At 39.9% G+C, this 18154-nt stretch overlaps 1 long non-coding RNA gene across 1 annotated transcript; it reads right to left on the minus strand.

The window, feature by feature from the left end:
* Positions 1 to 5437: 5437 nt before the first annotated feature.
* Positions 5438 to 11002, minus strand: LOC131814735 (uncharacterized). The gene is made up of 3 exons (XR_009347428.1): positions 10587 to 11002; positions 9644 to 9792; positions 5438 to 6610 (listed from the first exon to the last, which is right to left on the minus strand). It is a non-coding gene; the product is annotated as an uncharacterized LOC131814735 (long non-coding RNA).
* Between the last annotated feature and the right edge of the window lie 7152 nt (positions 11003 to 18154).

Raw genomic sequence — 18154 nt, forward strand, 5'->3', positions numbered from 1 at the left:
CCAAGAAATAGGAAGACTTAAGATTCAGGGAAAAGGTTTAATACAAAAGACAGATCCAGGAAAGTCTCAGGACAACAGCAATTCGGGGGGGGGGCTAGACCTCAAACGATCCAAATTAGTGCCAAAGAACAGAGAATTCCAAAGGAGACTTTTTGCTGATGAAAAAAAGGGGGGAGAGAGAAGAAAGAAGGAAAAAGGAAGGAAGGAAGGACGGAAAGAGAGAGAGAATGAGAAAGAAAGAAAAGGAAGGAAGGAAGAGAGAAAGGAAGAAAAGAAGGGAGAAAGGAAGGAAGGAAGGAAGGAAAGAAAGAAAAGAAAGAAAGGGTTATCTGGGCGATTCAGTTGGTTAAGCGACTGCCTTTGACTAAGGTCACGATCCTGGAGTCTCTGGATCGAGTCCCACATTGGGCTCCCTGCTTGGCCGGGAGGCTGCTTCTCCCGCGGACCTCTCTCCTCTCATGTTCTCTCTCTCTCATTCTCTCTCTCTCTCAAATAAGTAAATAAAATCTTAAGAAAGAAAGAAATGAAAGGGAATGGAATGGAAGGGGAAAGGAAAAGGAAAGAACAGAAAAGGTGAAAAACTTCCTGGTACATTCAACCACTTGGGAAGTAGTATTAAGTTGTTTCAGAATGTTTTTGAAAAATTTGGGCAAAGCTAATAACGGACACATAGACAACTAACCAAATGACAAAAATGAAGCAGTTATTATGTCTAGAGAGGAAAAGATTGTTCTGAAAAGGAAATGTAATCAGAGAACACTGTGTGTCTCGGTAATGAACAGTAGCCATAAAATCGTGATAAAGCTGCATTGGAGCAGTGGGTAAGGAAGGTGGGAAGTGAGAAACTGTGGTATAGTAAGACTAGTCTTCATATTCTATGGGAGGAAATCAGATGGATAATACCTAATATTGAAAAATCAAGAAATAGCAACAGATTATATCACTGGGAATAAGGAGGTAAATTAACAGAAGACATAGTTAAAATTGTTGAAAAGCATTGCTTCCGGGGAACAGGACAGAGGAGAGGCAAGGAAAAGGTCAAAAAACAGATATTTCTTATTATATGCCTAATGTTCTGTTACATAATTCAGATTGTGTGTGTGTGACTCTAACAGAAAATTTTAAAAATTATCTTAAAGTGAAAGAAAGCACTACCTTCGCATATACATTTAAAAACATTTAATGCAGAAAAATCATAGACCAGGGCGCCTGGGTGGCTCAGTGGGCTAAGCCGCTGCCTTCGGCTCAGGTCATGATCTCAGAGTCCTGGGATCGAGTCCCACATCGGGCTCCCTGCTCAGCAGAGAGCCTGCTTCCCTCTCTCTCTCTCTCTCTCTGCCTGCCTCTCCATCTACTTGTGATTTCTCTCTGTCAAATAAATAAATAAAATCTTAAAAAAAAAAAAAAAGAAAAATCATAGACCACATCACCATGCAATGAGAGCAGAAAATAACAACAAAGACAATAATGCTTATTTCTCCTGGAAATAAAACAAACCAAGAAAATACAACAGCCTTCTATATCAAACTTAAGAAGAAAGTAGAACTAGGGGCACCTGGGTGGCTCAGTCAGTTGAGCATCTGCTTTTAGGTAGGGTCATGATCTCAGGGTCCTGGGATTGGCTGCCGGCTCAACAGGAAGTCTGCTTCTCCGTTCCCCTGCCCCTCCCCCAACTCGTGCTCTCGCACTCACACTTGCTCTCTCTCTCTCAAACAAACAAATAAATAAAATATATGAAAGAAGAAGAAAGGAAAACTAAAGTTATAGATCATCTGTAAACAAGTAACGACAGGAAGACATAATGAAAATCCAATGGATGTAGCCAAAATAACAAAAAGAGGAAAAGTTATAACCTTTGTGAATTTGTTTATAAATAGTTTAGAAATAAATGAGTGATGCAGTAAATCTACACCCAGTAAAATGGGCCTTTGACCCATCTGATTAAGATAAGCAGTGGCCTTTATTAAATCTAAATACGTAGAAGAAACAATGCATTAGGAAACAAAATGCAAAGATGTGACTGATAAGACAAAATCTGTGACAGGACTAATAAAACAGGCAAGCCTTTGGCAAGTCTGATTAAGACAAACAGAAAAAGTGGTCAAGGTGGTTGTCTCTCAGAATGATTATGGTGGGTGATTCCCTGTTCTAGTGATTGATTTAAGAACCCATGTTACTAAGCATGTTACTTAGTCCTGACCAATATGATATGCCAAGCTTTCTGGAGAAAGTTTCAACACTCCCTTTTTTTTTTTTTTTTTTTTTTAAGATTTTCTTTTATTTATTTGAGAGAGAATGAGAGAGGGAGAGAGAGCACGAGAGGGGGAAGGGTCAGAGGGAGAAGCAGACTTCCCCATGAGCAGGGATCCCAAATGGGACACAATGCTGGGACTCCAGGATCATGACCTGAGCTGAAAGCAGTCACTTAACCAACAGAACCCCCAGGTACCCCAAGGTTCAACACTCTTAAGAAAGAGACACATAGAATGGATAGTTAGTCCCTTTCTTTCTCTAGATTTTTGATATGATGTTCATCTTCCTGCTAGCCCAAGGGCAGTGCCTAGGGAGTTGCAGAAAACTGAACCCAGAGACTTGATGTACTGGAGACATCCTGTCTCTCGACTTTTTTTTATGTGAGATAATATATTTCCTTATTGTTTAAGCCAATTTGAATCACGCTTTCCTGTTATTTCCAGCTGAAATTATCTAACTGATAGAAGAAAGCAAGCCCAAAAGCTAGATATGAGAGGGGGGAATGTATATACAGAAACATAAATTATTATCAAAAAGTAGAAAAAATATAGTGTACAGTTACATACTAATAAAATGGATTTTTCAAACTTGACACCAAAAGAGATAGAAAAGCCTGATGAGGCAGATAATGACAGGACACAAAAGTTTGTCAAAGATCTATCCCAAAAAAGGCATCAATTCAAAAGGATATTATAGGAGGAGTCTATCAACTTAAAGTATCTACTATAAAGGGAAGTTGACAGACCTTAGAAACTATGAGAAACAGTGCAGATTTAAGGATGTAGGAAGTTGGTCTCATTCAGGCAGTGTCATTGGGATGAGTGAACTTCACCTGCCTCCAGTCTAATCTGTTCCAGATTTAAATTCTAGGGAAACAGCATGTACTTGACCAGCTTGGGCGCTCACTATCCTCTGGAATCAGGTTTGAAGTCCACCCACCTACCCACATGGACTGAGAGGGCCAGTAGATCTCTTCTGCCAAAGCAAAAGCAGTCTTTGTTACTAAAATTAGGGGAAATTCACGCTGGGTAGGGAACAGTAACAGAGTGTTTTCTAGTCAGATAGGCAAAAATTAAAAATTTAAAGTGCCCAGCATTGACAAGGGTCCCAGGAAATGGGCACTCTGATATACCTTGGGAGGATACATAAGCTGCTTTTTTAGAGACAACAGGAGAGTATCCTTTAAGCCAATGATTCTACTTTAGGAATTTATCATTCAGAAATAGTCACACGTGCTGTCAAGGATATCATCCACAGAAGTTATTTACTGCAGCATTGTGTACGACACTGACCAATTGGAGACATTTGAAGTGTTGGTTAATATGGGGGCGCCTGGGTGGCTCAGTGAGTTAAAGCCTCTGCCTTCAGCTCAGATCATGATCTTAGGGTCCTGGGATTGAGCCCCACATCAGGCTCTCTGCTCCACCAGTGGGGAGCCTGCTTCCTCCTCTCTCTCTCTGCCTGCCTCTCTGCCTACTTGTGATCTCTCTCTCTCTGTCAAATAAATAAATAAAATCTTAAAAATAAACAAATAAATACATACATAAATAAAATATGGTCTAGCATTTGTACTATGGGATACTATATAACCCTTAAAAAGAAAAAAAAGTTCCACAGAAAGAGCTCCATCAAAAGAAACCAATTGCAAAAGCATATGTAAAGTATGGTCCCACTTATGGTCTTTAAAAAAACATAAAAAACCATAAATATGTGTTAGATGCGTTCAGAAAAGTCTAGAACCAAATCCACACCAAATGTTCAATAGGAGTTACTTGTAGAACAGGGAACAAGATCAGGTGTGGTGAAAGGGAGCATTCACTTTTACTTCTTTATATGTCTGTAGTGTTTGAGTTGCATGCTTACAGTGAGCATTTGTTTCTGCCTATGTGTGTTTATGAACATGTAAAAATATGATATGATACAATTTTTAAAATATTTTATTTATTTATTTGACAGAGAGAGATCACAAGTAGGCAGAGAGGCAGGCAGAGGGGGTGGGGGAAGCAGGCTCCCCGCTGAGCAGAGAGCCCCATGTGGGGCTCAATCTAAGGACCCTGGGGTTAGCCCACTGAGCCACCCAGATGCCCCCATGTGATCCAATTTTTAAAATACATGCACCTATTGCTACTGAGAGGAACACAGATTGGCACCCTTTAAATGTTAACATTGGTTGTGGTTTATAGGTTTATATGTGTTCTTAATTATCTCTTTTGCTTATCTGTATTTTAATTTTATAAAAAGAATATTAGGTAGTAAAATAGCTTACCTAGAAATCTTTATTTCCTTGGAAATAAGTTGCTACCATGTAATTTATAAATAGATATATATTATTACTATAAAAATGGGCAAGAATATGTGAACAGGAAAATCACAAAAGAAGAAATATGAATGGCTCATACTCTGAAAGTCTCTAATTCTATAGTTTGGCATAAAGTAAACCCTCAATAACCTAGTAATCATATTACTACTATTCCTTATTATAATGATAAGTGAGTGTGAAATCTGATTGTGGGACTATAATATGTGAGTATCATAGGGGTGGCTGAGCCATCTGGATAACTCTGTCTGTTGAGCATCTGACACCATTTTGGTTCAGGTGATGATCTCAGGGTTGTGAGATCAACCCCTGCATCAGGCTCCACACTGGGGATGGAGCCTGCCCAAGATTCTCTCTCCCTCTCCCCATGTCCCTCCCCTACTCTGCTCACATGCACACAAGCTCTTGCTTTCTCTCTCTCTCTCTCTCTCTATATATATATATATATATATATATATAAAATAAAATAAAATAAAATAAAATAAAATGTGAGTATCATGGAAAGCCATGGGAACTATACAGGAAAGGAAGCTGCTAAATCCTGAATGCAAAAATGCTACACAATGAAATCAGAGGCCCAGGAAAACAAGGCCTCTGCAAGGGCGCAGGCCAGATGCCCAGAGAAGCTGTCAGTCATATTTTTAACCTGCCAGGATGGCTTCCCTGAGACGGTCACATCCTTCTGGTAAATACAGGAGAATAGCAGGGTCAGGAAGAGTCAGCAGTCTCCACGAGAACTCATCTGAAGCTTTGCTTCCGAGAACTGGTGTTGCAAACAAAATGATTGTTTTCTTTGCCGTGGGAGGAAGAGGAAGAACACGTGGAAACGGTTGGGTCCATGGTCAAAGGAGCAAGACTGATACAAAGTGAAGGTCAAGGAAAGCTTTATTTCACGCCAAGCATTGAGAATCAAACTGACCAGCGAGGGCCATCTCTTGCAAAGAGGCGACCCCTCCCAGCCTCACAGACTAACTTTTATAGAGTAAAGGTCATGCGGTTGAGCCTGGCCACACACAGGTGGCCAACTGAATTACAATTCACCCTATAGTAGCTATTTGAACTAGCCTATCACTCTGGTCAGAATTGGTGCCCAAAAGGCAGGGCCTACATTCTCGGGTGGTTAGGGAGGTGCTTTCCTGATTGGATGTCTCCACTGGCTTGACCCATCCTTGTATTCTGGGCTCTGTTACCTCCCCCTGAGCTGACACATCCTGGCAAATGGGCTCTGTTGTCAGGGGCTGGTCAATCATATTTTACTGGTTTCCCAGACTTGTTTCTAAGTAAGTTCCTCTCAGGGAGCAGTGTGTGTGTGGGGGGCATGGTCAATCTAAGTTTACTGCAAAAACAACAAAATGGCTCGCTCTGGCTAAGTAGGCCCTTACATTCCCCCCTTTTCTTTGGAGATTAGTCAAATCCTTGACTTTTCAGCCAGTTCTGTTCTTCTGTTGTAAGGGGTTATACTGAGCATGTACAACTAACATTTTTATCGCTCTAATTTTTTTTTCTTTTTTACAAATGACATTAGGGCGTTTATAATGCAGGGGCCAAAAAGTAACATTAGTGCACAGTCAACTGATGAGTTAGCCATTCGCTGTTTTGTATAACCTTTTCACTTCTCTTAATTCCGTTCATTTAATTTTTCACCTATACTTTTCTGTCTTATGAGGTGACTTAGAAGCTTTTACATAAACAGGTAACAATAGGAGCAACAATGAACTCATAGTCTTTTGAGTCTTAGCTTTAATCCATGGTCAGTGGAGTCCATTGGCAGCAGCTTTCATCTCTAGGGGGACATCCTCGTCCTCGGCTTGTTTGACATAACCCGCGTGAATCCAGGCCCTGGTGTCTTCTACTTTTACTGCCATGGGTGTGGTCAGGATGACAGTAAAGATCCCTTCCAGCAAGGCTCCAAGTTTTCCACTTGGCAACAGCGCATCCAATGGTCCTTGGGTTGGTAAGGATGTGGTTCCACATCCATCTCTTCTCAGTGTGGGCAGTTCGGATCCCTGAATGGGTTCTTTTTGAGATAGACTGTAATGCCTACAGTGACAGGAGTACAGAGTGATCAGTCATTTCTGCTAGGGCAACCTCTTACAGCCAAGGGCAGAGTGGGTGGGGGTGTTTCCCGAATAGTATTTCAAATGGGGTCACCTTGTTTAAGTAGGGTGTACATCACGCCCTGAGGAGAGCGAAGAGAAGGAGATCCACCTATCCACCACCAGTCTCCAGAATTATCTTTGTCAAGGTCTCTTTAAGAGTCCAGATCATTCTCTCTACTTGCCCGGAACTCTGGCGCTGTAGTTTTCAATTAGTGCCCATGGCCTTGGCCATTGTCTGACCCAATTGTGAATGGTAACCCAAAGCTCTAGTAGTTTTTTAGCTACCACTCCTGCCATCTCATGTTTGGCAGAAAAAGTCTCTACCCAGCCTGAAAAGGTATCCACAAAAACTAACATATACTTGTGTCCATATTTTCCTGCTTTCATCTCTGTAAAATCTATTTCCCAATAAATTCCTGGCTCCTTACCTCTTTCTGTCTTCCCTCTTCCCATTCTAGTTTTTTCCACATTGAGCACATCTATCAACCACATCCTGAGCCATACACCCTAATTTAAAAACCTGGAACTGCTTGCCCATAAGTTCCTTAAGCTTGTGTGTCCCCAAATGAGTGCCCTGATGTATTTGGCTTACCAATTTTCTTCCTAGTCTTCGAGGAAGAATTAATTTTTCTGTTCTAGTCTTAGCCCAGTCCCCTTCATAGTCTAGTTTAACCCATTTTAGTAAATATTTTAAATCTTCCTCTGAAGTTTACCTCAAGTTGTCTAGCTTAGGTAAACAAACATTTAAATACAACCAAATCTAGAATTTAACATCCATAAAGGCGTGTTGTTAAAACACAATTTTTCTCTCTAAAGTAACCCTCATTTCCAGAGATAGCCAAATCAGGACTAATTTATTTGAAAAACAAGTACAGTTTTAACAAACTTGGCCTAATTATTTACATAAGTTCAGCAAGAACAGTGAGTGTGATCATACAGATCTTTTAGAATCTGCTTTGCTGGAACTTCTTATAAGGAATCTCTAGGTTGAACTTTTAGTAGCCTCTCCAGGCCAGAAGCCAAGCCACATAGTTGCCATCAGACATGCCTGCAATACCTGTCAATTTGGGCGAATTCCTCTTCCTGAGGTTCCCAAAGTATCCTGCCAAGAAGTAACATTCTTTACTCACCTGGTGAGGCTGCTGGGAACTCTGTAAGCAAGGTATCAGGTCAACAGTTCCAAAGGGCTTTACAGCTCCAGGTTTTATAAAGTCAACCTTAGTTCCTTTAAGCCATCTGGTCATATCTGAGTCTTTTCAAATATGAAAAGTCAAAGCCTTGCTAAAATAACCAGTGTTTCTAATGGTGTCCTGTTATAAGGAGAACAGATTCTTATTGAACTTATGCAAATGACTGATTGCCATGGAAGAAATAATACTTGCTGAGACCTTTTGATTTTCAGAGGGTTCAGATAGAGAGAAAAGTTGAATGCTTTGATTTGTTTGCAAATGAATACTTTTACATCTCTGTAAGTTACAGATAACTTAAGAAAAAGTTTCCCTAGTCTGGAAGAGTAAACATTACAGAACCAGTCATGTTTAAAATAAGACAAAACATTAAGAGACACAACATTACAATCTTTCAGTTTATCTAGTCCCATGTTACTAATTCTGGTTTAGTCTGAATGCAGTTTCTACTTCTGGAAATTTTTACCCATTTCTGTTCCAGGATTTCAACATATCAAAGACCTGTATTTGTCCTGAAAGTTTCCCATATGAATTTTCTTTAAGGCAGAATTCATTTTACAAGAGAATTAAAACAATTACAAATGACAAGGACTCAGAATAGATATGGTTAAATATCAAGTGATGACCCTTATCAAAACATTCAAACCTTAGGAAATGTACTAGAGTAGTTACAGCATTTACCCAAATGTAACCCAGGGCTTATCATTGGTTTAGCAGTACTCCCTTAGTTACTTAGCATATCAAGAAAAAGCCTTATGAGTCAAAAAGATCTCATTTACAATTTAAATCTTGCTGACAATTGCTAAAACCTTAGAAAGTTTATAAGAAACTTAGGAAGTTATATTTATGCCTAAATATAATTAGGAATGTTAAACACCTGATAAAACAAAACATAGAAACTGGGTTTTCTGAGCAGGCAAAGAGAAAACCATAACAGATCAATTAACCTAAGAAAACTTTGCCCTTTTAAACAGAGAGAAAACCAGCTTTTCTATACCAGTGTCTTTTCCTTTCTTTTTTCTTAGTCCGTCATGACCATACCTAAATTTTTTCTCCTGAAGATTTTCCTTCACAAACCTTCTATAATTTTTCTTTACATTCAGGTTTTGTCCCAAGTCATTTTCTTCCAAATAACCATTTCATTTAGGACAAAATTACCTTCTCTTACATTTAACAAAATGTATTCCCATTCCTTATCTCTTTCTTACATATCTCCTACTTCCTACGTAGAGAGTTGCTTCCCTTATTTCCATCAGTCTTAGTTACACTTAGCAGAATTTTGTACTCTTAGAAACCCCTTAATCTCTAATGGAGACTAAATATAAACCAATTGTGAACTGTTACAATAAAATTCTTTAGATGGCAAATTTACCAATCAGTTAAGCACAAAACGTGTTTACCAACAGATTTAAATATTCTTAGTTTCTTTGCAGTAAGAAGTCAAAAGCACAAACCTACATCCAGTAATTAATGACTTAGCATTTTATCCTATTTGGTTAAGACCTAGATGTCCATAATTTAATTCCATTTGTCAACCAACCAAAACTTTAAAGTTTCAGGTTACCAAAGGCTTTGAAAGCTACTTCAACAATTACCCATTAAAACTTTGAGACAGACAATTGATTTTAACAAATAACATGAGCTTATTTGACCTTCAGTAAACTTTGAAGTATCAATTTACTGCTGTAACTTCAAGAACATGTTTATATTAATTAAACCAACAAACTTAACTTAGTTCAAATACTGATTTACATTCCACCTGGGCCCACTCCACTTTGAATGTTTACCTGAGACACGGGTGGGAAGATCCGGAGTGGAGGGTGTTAAGTCCAGGGGCTGCTCTTCTTGTTTCCCGACAGTGAGGAGAGAAGGAGCTGTGGTGGGTGCAGGAAGCACCAAGGATGGTCTAGAGGCCAGTTACGCAGGTCACACCCAACTTGGTGCAGAAACAGAAGGGAGAGACAGAAGAACAAAGTGCCTCCAGAAGGCAGAGAAAGGGTTCCCAGTTCTAGAGCTCATCAGTTCCAAGAGAGGAGCAGACACCCTGCTTTCCTGCCAGCAAGGGGGAGGAGGTAGGCAGTCCAAATCAGGCCAGAAAAGGCAAGGAACTTTCCCGAAACAAGGGGAGTTTTGGCAGCTGCTTGGGAATATTCCTTAAAGTCTCTGTCTCAAGTTAGACCAACCACAGTTGGCTCCAGTTATAGCCAGCCATTAACACAAGAAATGAGTAAGGGAGAAGCCCCACATCTATTAAAAGGAACGGAGAGATAAAAGTCAGAGTCTCCTTACTCTCTGCTTGCCCCATTTTTTTCAAACACAACAAACAACACAACAGACAAAAAAAGACAAGACAAAGAAAACTTTGTGTTGTGGCCTTCTTTGACCAGATGTCAAGCCCGAAGGTGTGCAAGATATAATCCCAACTCAAAAACACAACCTGCCGCTGGAGGGGATTTTCTCAGTCCCCTATAGACACCCACTGGTGGGGATTTTCTCAGTCCCCTACATACACTCACTGGTGGGGATTTTCTCAGTCCCCTGACCACCTGAGAGGGCCCATACCCCCTGGCGATCCCCTCCCCCAGAGGGATGGGGCATCTCCGCATCCACTCCAGCCCTGGGAAGCAGTGCTGTGTCCAGCTTCTCCCCGGTGGGCTTTACCCCAGAGCTCCACATCTAGACAGACAGACAGACAGACAGGATCTCAAGAACAAAATCTCAAGATCTTACCTCTGGAGGCTTTTCCCAGAAATTCTGATGCTGGCTCAGTTCTCGTCATTTGATCCCGGAGAGCCCCCAATGTTGGGTCCATGGTCAAAGGAGCAAGACTGATACAAAGTGAAGGTCAAGGAAAGCTTTATTTCACGCCAAGCATTGAGAATCAAACTGACCAGCGAGGGCCATCTCTTGCAAAGAGGCGACCCCTCCCAGCCTCACAGACTAACTTTTATAGAGTAAAGGTCATGCGGTTGAGCCTGGCCACACACAGGTGGCCAACTGAATTACAATTCACCCTATAGTAGCTATTTGAACTAGCCTATCACTCTGGTCAGAATTGGTGCCCAAAAGGCAGGGCCTACATTCTCGGGTGGTTAGGGAGGTGCTTTCCTGATTGGATGTCTCCACTTGGCTTGACTCATCCTTGTATTCTGGGCTCTGTTACCTCCCCCTGACCTGACACATCCTGGTTTATGGGCTCTGTTTTCAGGGGCTGGTCAGTCATATTTTACTGGTTTCCCAGACTTATTTCTAAGTAAGTTCCTCTCAGAGGGCAGGGGGACATGGTCAATCTAAGTTTACTGCAAAAACAACAAAATGGCTCGCTCTGGCTAAGTAGGCCCTTACAGAAACCAGGAGACCATTTTTAAAGAAGAGTATTCAGTTTTAAGAAGAGGACACTTGGGAGTCAAGATGGTGGAGAAGTAGCAGGCTGAGACTACATCAGGTGGCAGGAGATCAGTTAGATAGCTTATCAAAGCATTGAAAACATCTACAAATCCAACAAGAGATCGAAGAGAAGAATAGCAATTCTAGAAACAGAGAATCGACCACTTTCTGAAAGACAGGACCGGTGGAGAAGTGAATCCAAAGCGATGGGAAGAGATACTGCGGGGGAAGGGCCCGGCTCCCTGCAAGCGGCAGAACAACAGAGCACAAAATCAGGACTTTTAAAAGTCTGTTCCATGGAGGGACATCACTCCAGAGGCTAAACCAGGGTGAAGCCCATACAGGGGCAGCGTGGCCCCAGGTCCTGCAGGGTCACAGAAGGATCGGGGGTGTCTGAGTCTTGCAGAGCTCGCAGGTATTAGAGTGGGGAAGCTGGCTACAGAGACAGAGCTGAGGAGTGAGCTCTCAGCTTGGGGTCACCTTGAACTGGTTGCAGGCTGGGTGAGCTCAGAGTACAGCCGGAGGCCGGGGAGACGGGAGTGATTGAGCACTTTTTTCTGAGGGCACACTGAGGAGTGGGGCCCTGAGCTCTCAGCTTCTCCGGGCTGGAGATTGGGAAGCTGCCATTTTCATTCCCATCCTCCAGAATTCTACGGAAAGCATTCAGGGAACAAAAGCTCCCGAAAGTGAACACAAGCGGATTACTTAGCCTGGCCCCTGGTAAGGGTGGTGCAATTCTGCCCTGGGCAAAGATACTTGAGAATCACTACAACAGGCCCCTCCCCAGAAGATCAACAAGAAATCCAGCCAAGACCAACTTCACTTACCAAGGAGAATAGCGGAATTCCAGAGGAAGAGAAAGCAAAGCATGGAATTCATGGCTTTCTCCCCATGATTCTTTAGTCTTGCAGTAAATTTAATTTTTTTAATTTAATTTTTTTCTTCTGCTAATTTTTTAAAACTTTTACCCTTTCCTTTTTTAGTGATTTTAATTAGTTTTATCTTAACAATACCTCTCATTAAAATAATAATAATAATCTTTTTTGAACCTTAATTATTATAGTCATATTTTATCCTTCATTGTATCTAACTTTATTTTTTGTATACACATAGGGTTTTTTCTTCTAAAGAATTTGGGGTACAACTTCTTCTAATAGGACAAAATATACCCTAAATCTACCTCCAGGCTTGTTCTAGTCTCCAGCCCGAGCAAATTTCTCTCCACTTTCTTTTTCCTTATTCTCTAACTAACTTACTTTATCAACTCCTTTTTTAAAAATTCAAAAAAAATTTTTTTTTCATCTTTATAGGCATATTCCACTTCCTTGTGTTTACCCTTATATATGTTTTTCATTCTTTAAAATTTTGGGAGGGGGGACGCCTGTGTGGCTCAGTGGGTTAAAGCCTCTGCCTTCAGCTCAGGTCATGATCCCTGGGCCCTGGGATTGAGCCCCACATCAGGATCTCTACTCGGTAGGGAGCCTGCTTCCTCCTCTCTCTCTCTCTGCATGCCTCTCTGCCTACTTGTGATGTCTGTCAAATAAATAAATAAATCTTTAAAATTTTGGGATGTGGTTTCTTCTAAGAGACCAAAATACTCTTAAAATTAAGTGGGTGACCCTGTTCTTGTCACCAGTCTAATATATAGATATTTTTTCTTTTTCAATATTTTTTATTTGTTTTCTTTTTTAATTTTTTTTTCTGAACTTCTTTTTATCCCCTTTCTCCCCCCACCCCCACGATTTGGGGTCTCTTCTGATTTGGTTAAAGTGCATTTTCCTGGGATCTTTGCCACCACTTTAGTATTTTATTTGCTCCTTCATATATTCTTATATGGACAAAATGACAAGGTGGAAAAACTCATTACGAAAAAAAAAAAAAAAAAGAACAAGAGTCAGTACCAAAGGCTAGGGACCTAGTCAATACAGACATTGGTAATATGTCAGATCTAGTTCAGATCTAGCCGGGCTCAAAAAAGGCATGGAAGATATTAGAGAAACCCTCTCTGGAGATATAAAAGCCCTTTCTGGAGAAATAAAAGAATTAAAATCTAACCAAGTTGAAATTTAAAAAGCTAATAATGAGGTGCAATCAAAAATGGAGGTTCTTACTGCTAGGATAAATGAAGCAGAAGAAAGAATTAGTGATATAGAAGACCAAATGACAGAGAATAAAGAAGCTGAGCAAAAGAGAGACAAACAGCTACTGGAACACAAGGGGAGAATTTGAGAGATAAGTGACACCATAAGACAAAACAACATTAGAATAATTGAGATTCCAGAAGAAGAAAGAAAGCGGGGAGAAGAAGGTGTATATTGGAGAGAATTATTGTAGAGGATTTCCCTAATATGGCAATGGGAACAAGCATCAAAATCCAGGAGGTGCAGAGAACCCACCTCAAAATCAACAAAAATAGGTCCGCACCCCATCACCTAATAGTAAAATTTACAAGTCTTAGTGACAAAGAGAAAATCCTGAAAGCAGCCCAGGAAAAGAAGTCTGTAACATACAATGATAAAAATATTAGATTGGCAGCAGACTTATCCACAGAGACCTGGCAGGCCAGAAAAAAATTGGCATGATATATTCAGAGCACTAAACGAGAAAAACATGCAGCCAAAAATACTATATCCAGCTAGGTTATCATTGAAAATGGAAAGAGATATAAAAAGCTTCCAGGACAAAACAAAACAAAACAAAACAAAACAAAAACAAAAAACTGAAAGAATTTGCAAACACTAAACCAGCTCTACAGGAAATATTGAATAGGTCCTCTAAGCAAAGAGAGACCTTAAAAGTAGTAGATCAGAAAGGAAGAGAGACAATATACAGTAACAGTCACGTTACAGGCAATACAATGGCACTAAATTCCTATCTCTCAATAGTTACCCTGAATGTTAATGGGCTAAATTCCCCAATCAAAAGACACAGGGTATCAGAATGGATAAAAAAACAAAACCTATCAATATGCTGCCTATAAGAAACTCATTTTAGACCTGAAGACACCTCCAGATTTAAAGTGAGGAGGTGGAAAACAATTTACCATGTTAATGGACATCAGAAGAAAGCTGGGTGGGGGGGCACCTGGGTGGCTCAGTGGGTTAAGCCTCTACCTTCGGCTCAGGTCATGATCCCAGGGGCCTGGGATCGAGTCCCGCATAGGGCTCTCTGCTCAGCAGGGAGCCTGCTTCTCCTCATCTCTCTCTCTGTCTGTCTCTCTGCCTATTTGTGATCTCTCTCTCTGTCAAATAAATAAATAAAATCTTTAAAAAAAAAAAAAGAAGAAGAAGAAAGCTGGGGTGGCAATCCTTATATCAGAACAATTAGATTTTAAGCCAAAGATTATAATAAGAGATGAGGAAGGACACTATATCATACTCAAAGGGTCTGTCCAACAAGAAGACTTAATAATTTTAAATATCTATGCCCCTAATGTGGGAACAGCCAAGCATATAAACCAATTAATAACAAAATCAAAGATACACATCAACAATGATACAATAATAGTAGGGGACTTTAACACTCCCCTCACTGAAATGGACAGATCACCCAAGCAAAAGATCAACAAGGAAATAAAGGCCTTAAATGACACACTAGATCAGATGGACATCACAGATATATTCAGAACATTTCATCCCAAAGCAACAGAATACACATTCTTCTCTAGTGCACATGGAACATTCTCCAGAATAGATCACATCCTGGGTCATAAATCAGGTCTCAACTGGTATCAAAGGATTGGGATCATTCCCTGCATATTTTCAGACCACAATGCTCTGAAGCTAGAACTCAATCACAAGAGGAAATTTGGAAAGAACCCAAATACATGGAGACTAAACAGCATCCTTCTAAAGAATGAATGGGTCAACCAGGAAATTAAAGAAGAATTGAAAAAAATCATGAAAACAAATGATAATGAAAACACAATGGTTCAAAATCTGTGGGACATAGCAAAGGCAGTCCTGAAAGGAAAATATATAGCGATACAAGCCTTTCTCAAGAAAAAGAAGGGTCTCAAATAACAACCTAACCCTCCACCTAAAGCAGCTGGAGAAAGAAAAACAAAGAAAGCCTAAACCCAGCAGGAGAAGAGAAATCATAAAGATCAGAGCAGAAATCAATGAAATAGAAACCAAAAAACAATAGAACAAATCCACGAAACTAGGAGCTGGTTCTTTGAAAGAATTAATAAGATTGATAAACCCCTGACCAGGCTTATCAAAAAGAAAAGAGAAAGGACCCAAATAAATAAAATCATGAATGAAAGGAAAGAGATCACAACCAATACCAAAGAAATACAATTATAAGAACATACTATGAACAACTCTACGCCAACAAATTTGACAATCTGGAAGAAATGGATGCATTCCTAGAGACATATAAACTACCACAACTGAACCAGGAAGAAATAGAAAACCTGAACAGACCCATAACCAGTAAGGAGATTGAAACAGTCATCAAAAATCTCCAAACAAAAGCCCAGGGCCAGATGGCTTCTCAGGGGAACTCTACCAAACATTTAAAAAAAATTAATTCCTATTCTCCTGAAACTGTTCCAAAAAATAGAAATGGAAGGAAAACTTCCAAACTCATTTTATGAGGCCAGCATCACCTTGATCCCAAAACCAGACAAGGATCCCATCAAAAAAGAGAATTACTGACCAATATCCTTGATGAACACAGATGCGAAAATTCTCACCAAAATACTAGCCAATAGGATCCAACAGTGTACTAAAAGGATTATTCACCACGACCAAGTGGGATTTATTCCAGGGCTGCAGAATGGTTCAACATCCACAAATCAATCAATGTGATATAATACATTAATAAAAGAAAGAACAAGAACTATATGATACTCTCAATAGATGCTGAAAAAGCATTTGACAAAGTACAGCATCCCTTCCTTATCAAAACTCTTCAAAGTGTAGGGATAGAGGGCACATACCTCGATATTATCAAAGCCATCTATGAAAAAACCACCACAAATATCATTCTCAATGGAGAAAAACTGAAAGCTTTTCTGCTATGGTCAGGAACACAGCAGGGATGTCCATTATCACCACTGCTATTCAACATAGTACTAGAAGTCCTAGGCTCAGCAGTCAGACAACAAAAAGAAATTAAAGGCACCCAAATCGGCAAAGAAGAATTCAAACTATCACTCTTTGCAGATGATATACTATATGTGAAAAACCCAAAAGACTCCACTCCAAAACTGCTAGAACTTATACAGGAATTCAGTAAAGTGTCAGGATATAAAAGCAATGCACAGAAATCAGTTACATTTCTCTGCACCAACAACCAGACAGAAGAAAGAGAAATTAAGGAGTCCATCCCATTTACAACTGCACCCAAAACTATAAGATATCAAGGAATAAACCTAACCAAAGAGGCAAAGAATCTATACTCAGAAAACTATAAAGTACTCATGAAAGAAATTGAGGAAGACAAAAAGAAATGGAAAAATGTTCTATGCTCCTGGATTAAAAGAACAAATATTGTGAAAATGTCTATGCTATCTAAAGCAATCTACACATTTAATGCAATCCTTATCAAAATCCCACCAAAGAAATGGAACTAATAATCCTAAAATTTATATGGAACCAGAAAGACCTCAAATAGCCAAAGGAATATTAAAAAAGAAAGCAAAAGTTGGTGGCATCACAATTCCAGACTTCAAGCTCTATTACAAAGCTGTCATCATCAAGACAGTATGGTACTGGCACAAAAAACAAACACATAGATCAATGGAACAGAATAGAGAGTCCAGAAATAGACCCTCAACTCTATGGTCAACTAATCTTTGACAAAGCAGAAAAGAATGTCCAATGGAAAGAAGACAGCCTCTTCAACAAATGCTGTTGGGAAAATTGGACAGCCACATGCAGAAAAATCAAATTGGACCATTTCCTTATACCACACACAAAAATAGACTCAAAATGGATGAAGGACTTCAGTGTGAAAAGGAATCCATCAAAATCCTTGAAGAGAACACAGGCAACAACCTCTTCGACCTCAGCCACAGCAACTTCTTCCTAGGAACATCGCCAAGGCAAGGGAAGCAAGGGCAAAAATGAACTATTGGGATTTCATCAAGATCAAAAGCTTTTGCACAGCAAAGGAAACAGTTAACAAAACCAAAGGACAACTGACAGAATAGGAGAAGATATTTGCAAACGACATATCAGATAAAGGGCTAGTGTCCAAAATCTATAAAGAACTTAGCAAACTCAACACCCAAAGAACAAATAATCCAATCAAGAAATGGGCAGAGGACATGAACAGACATTTCTGCAAAGAAGACATCCAGATGGCCAATAGACACATGAAAAAATGCTCTACATCTCTTGGCATCAGGGAAATACAAATCAAAACCACAATGAGATATCACCTCACACCAGTCAGAATGGCTAAAATTAACAAGTCAGGAAATGACAGATGCTAGCGAGGATGTGGAGAAAGGGGAATCCTCCTACACTGTTGGTGGGAATGCAAGCTGGTGCAGCCACTCTGGAAAACACATGGGGGTTCCTCAAAAAGTTGAAAATAGAGCTACCCTCTGACCCAGCAATTGCACTACTGGGTATTTACCCTAAAGATACAAATGTAGTGATCTGAAGGGGCACGTGCACCTGAATATTTATAGCAGCAATGTCTACAGTAGCCAAACTATAAAAAGAACCTAGATGTCCATCAACAGATGAATGGATAAAGAAGATGTGGTATATACACAGAATGGAATACTATGCAGCCATCAAAAGAAATGAAATCTTGCCATTTGCGATGACATGGTTGGAACTAGAGGATATCATGCTTAGCGAAATAAATCAATTGGAGAAAGACAACTATCATATGATCTCCCTGATATGAGGAAGTGGAGATGCAACATGGGGGGTTTAGGAGGTAGGAAA

Source organism: Mustela lutreola, chromosome 14 (assembly GCF_030435805.1).
Source record: "Mustela lutreola isolate mMusLut2 chromosome 14, mMusLut2.pri, whole genome shotgun sequence".
NCBI classification, from domain to species: domain Eukaryota; kingdom Metazoa; phylum Chordata; class Mammalia; order Carnivora; family Mustelidae; genus Mustela; species Mustela lutreola.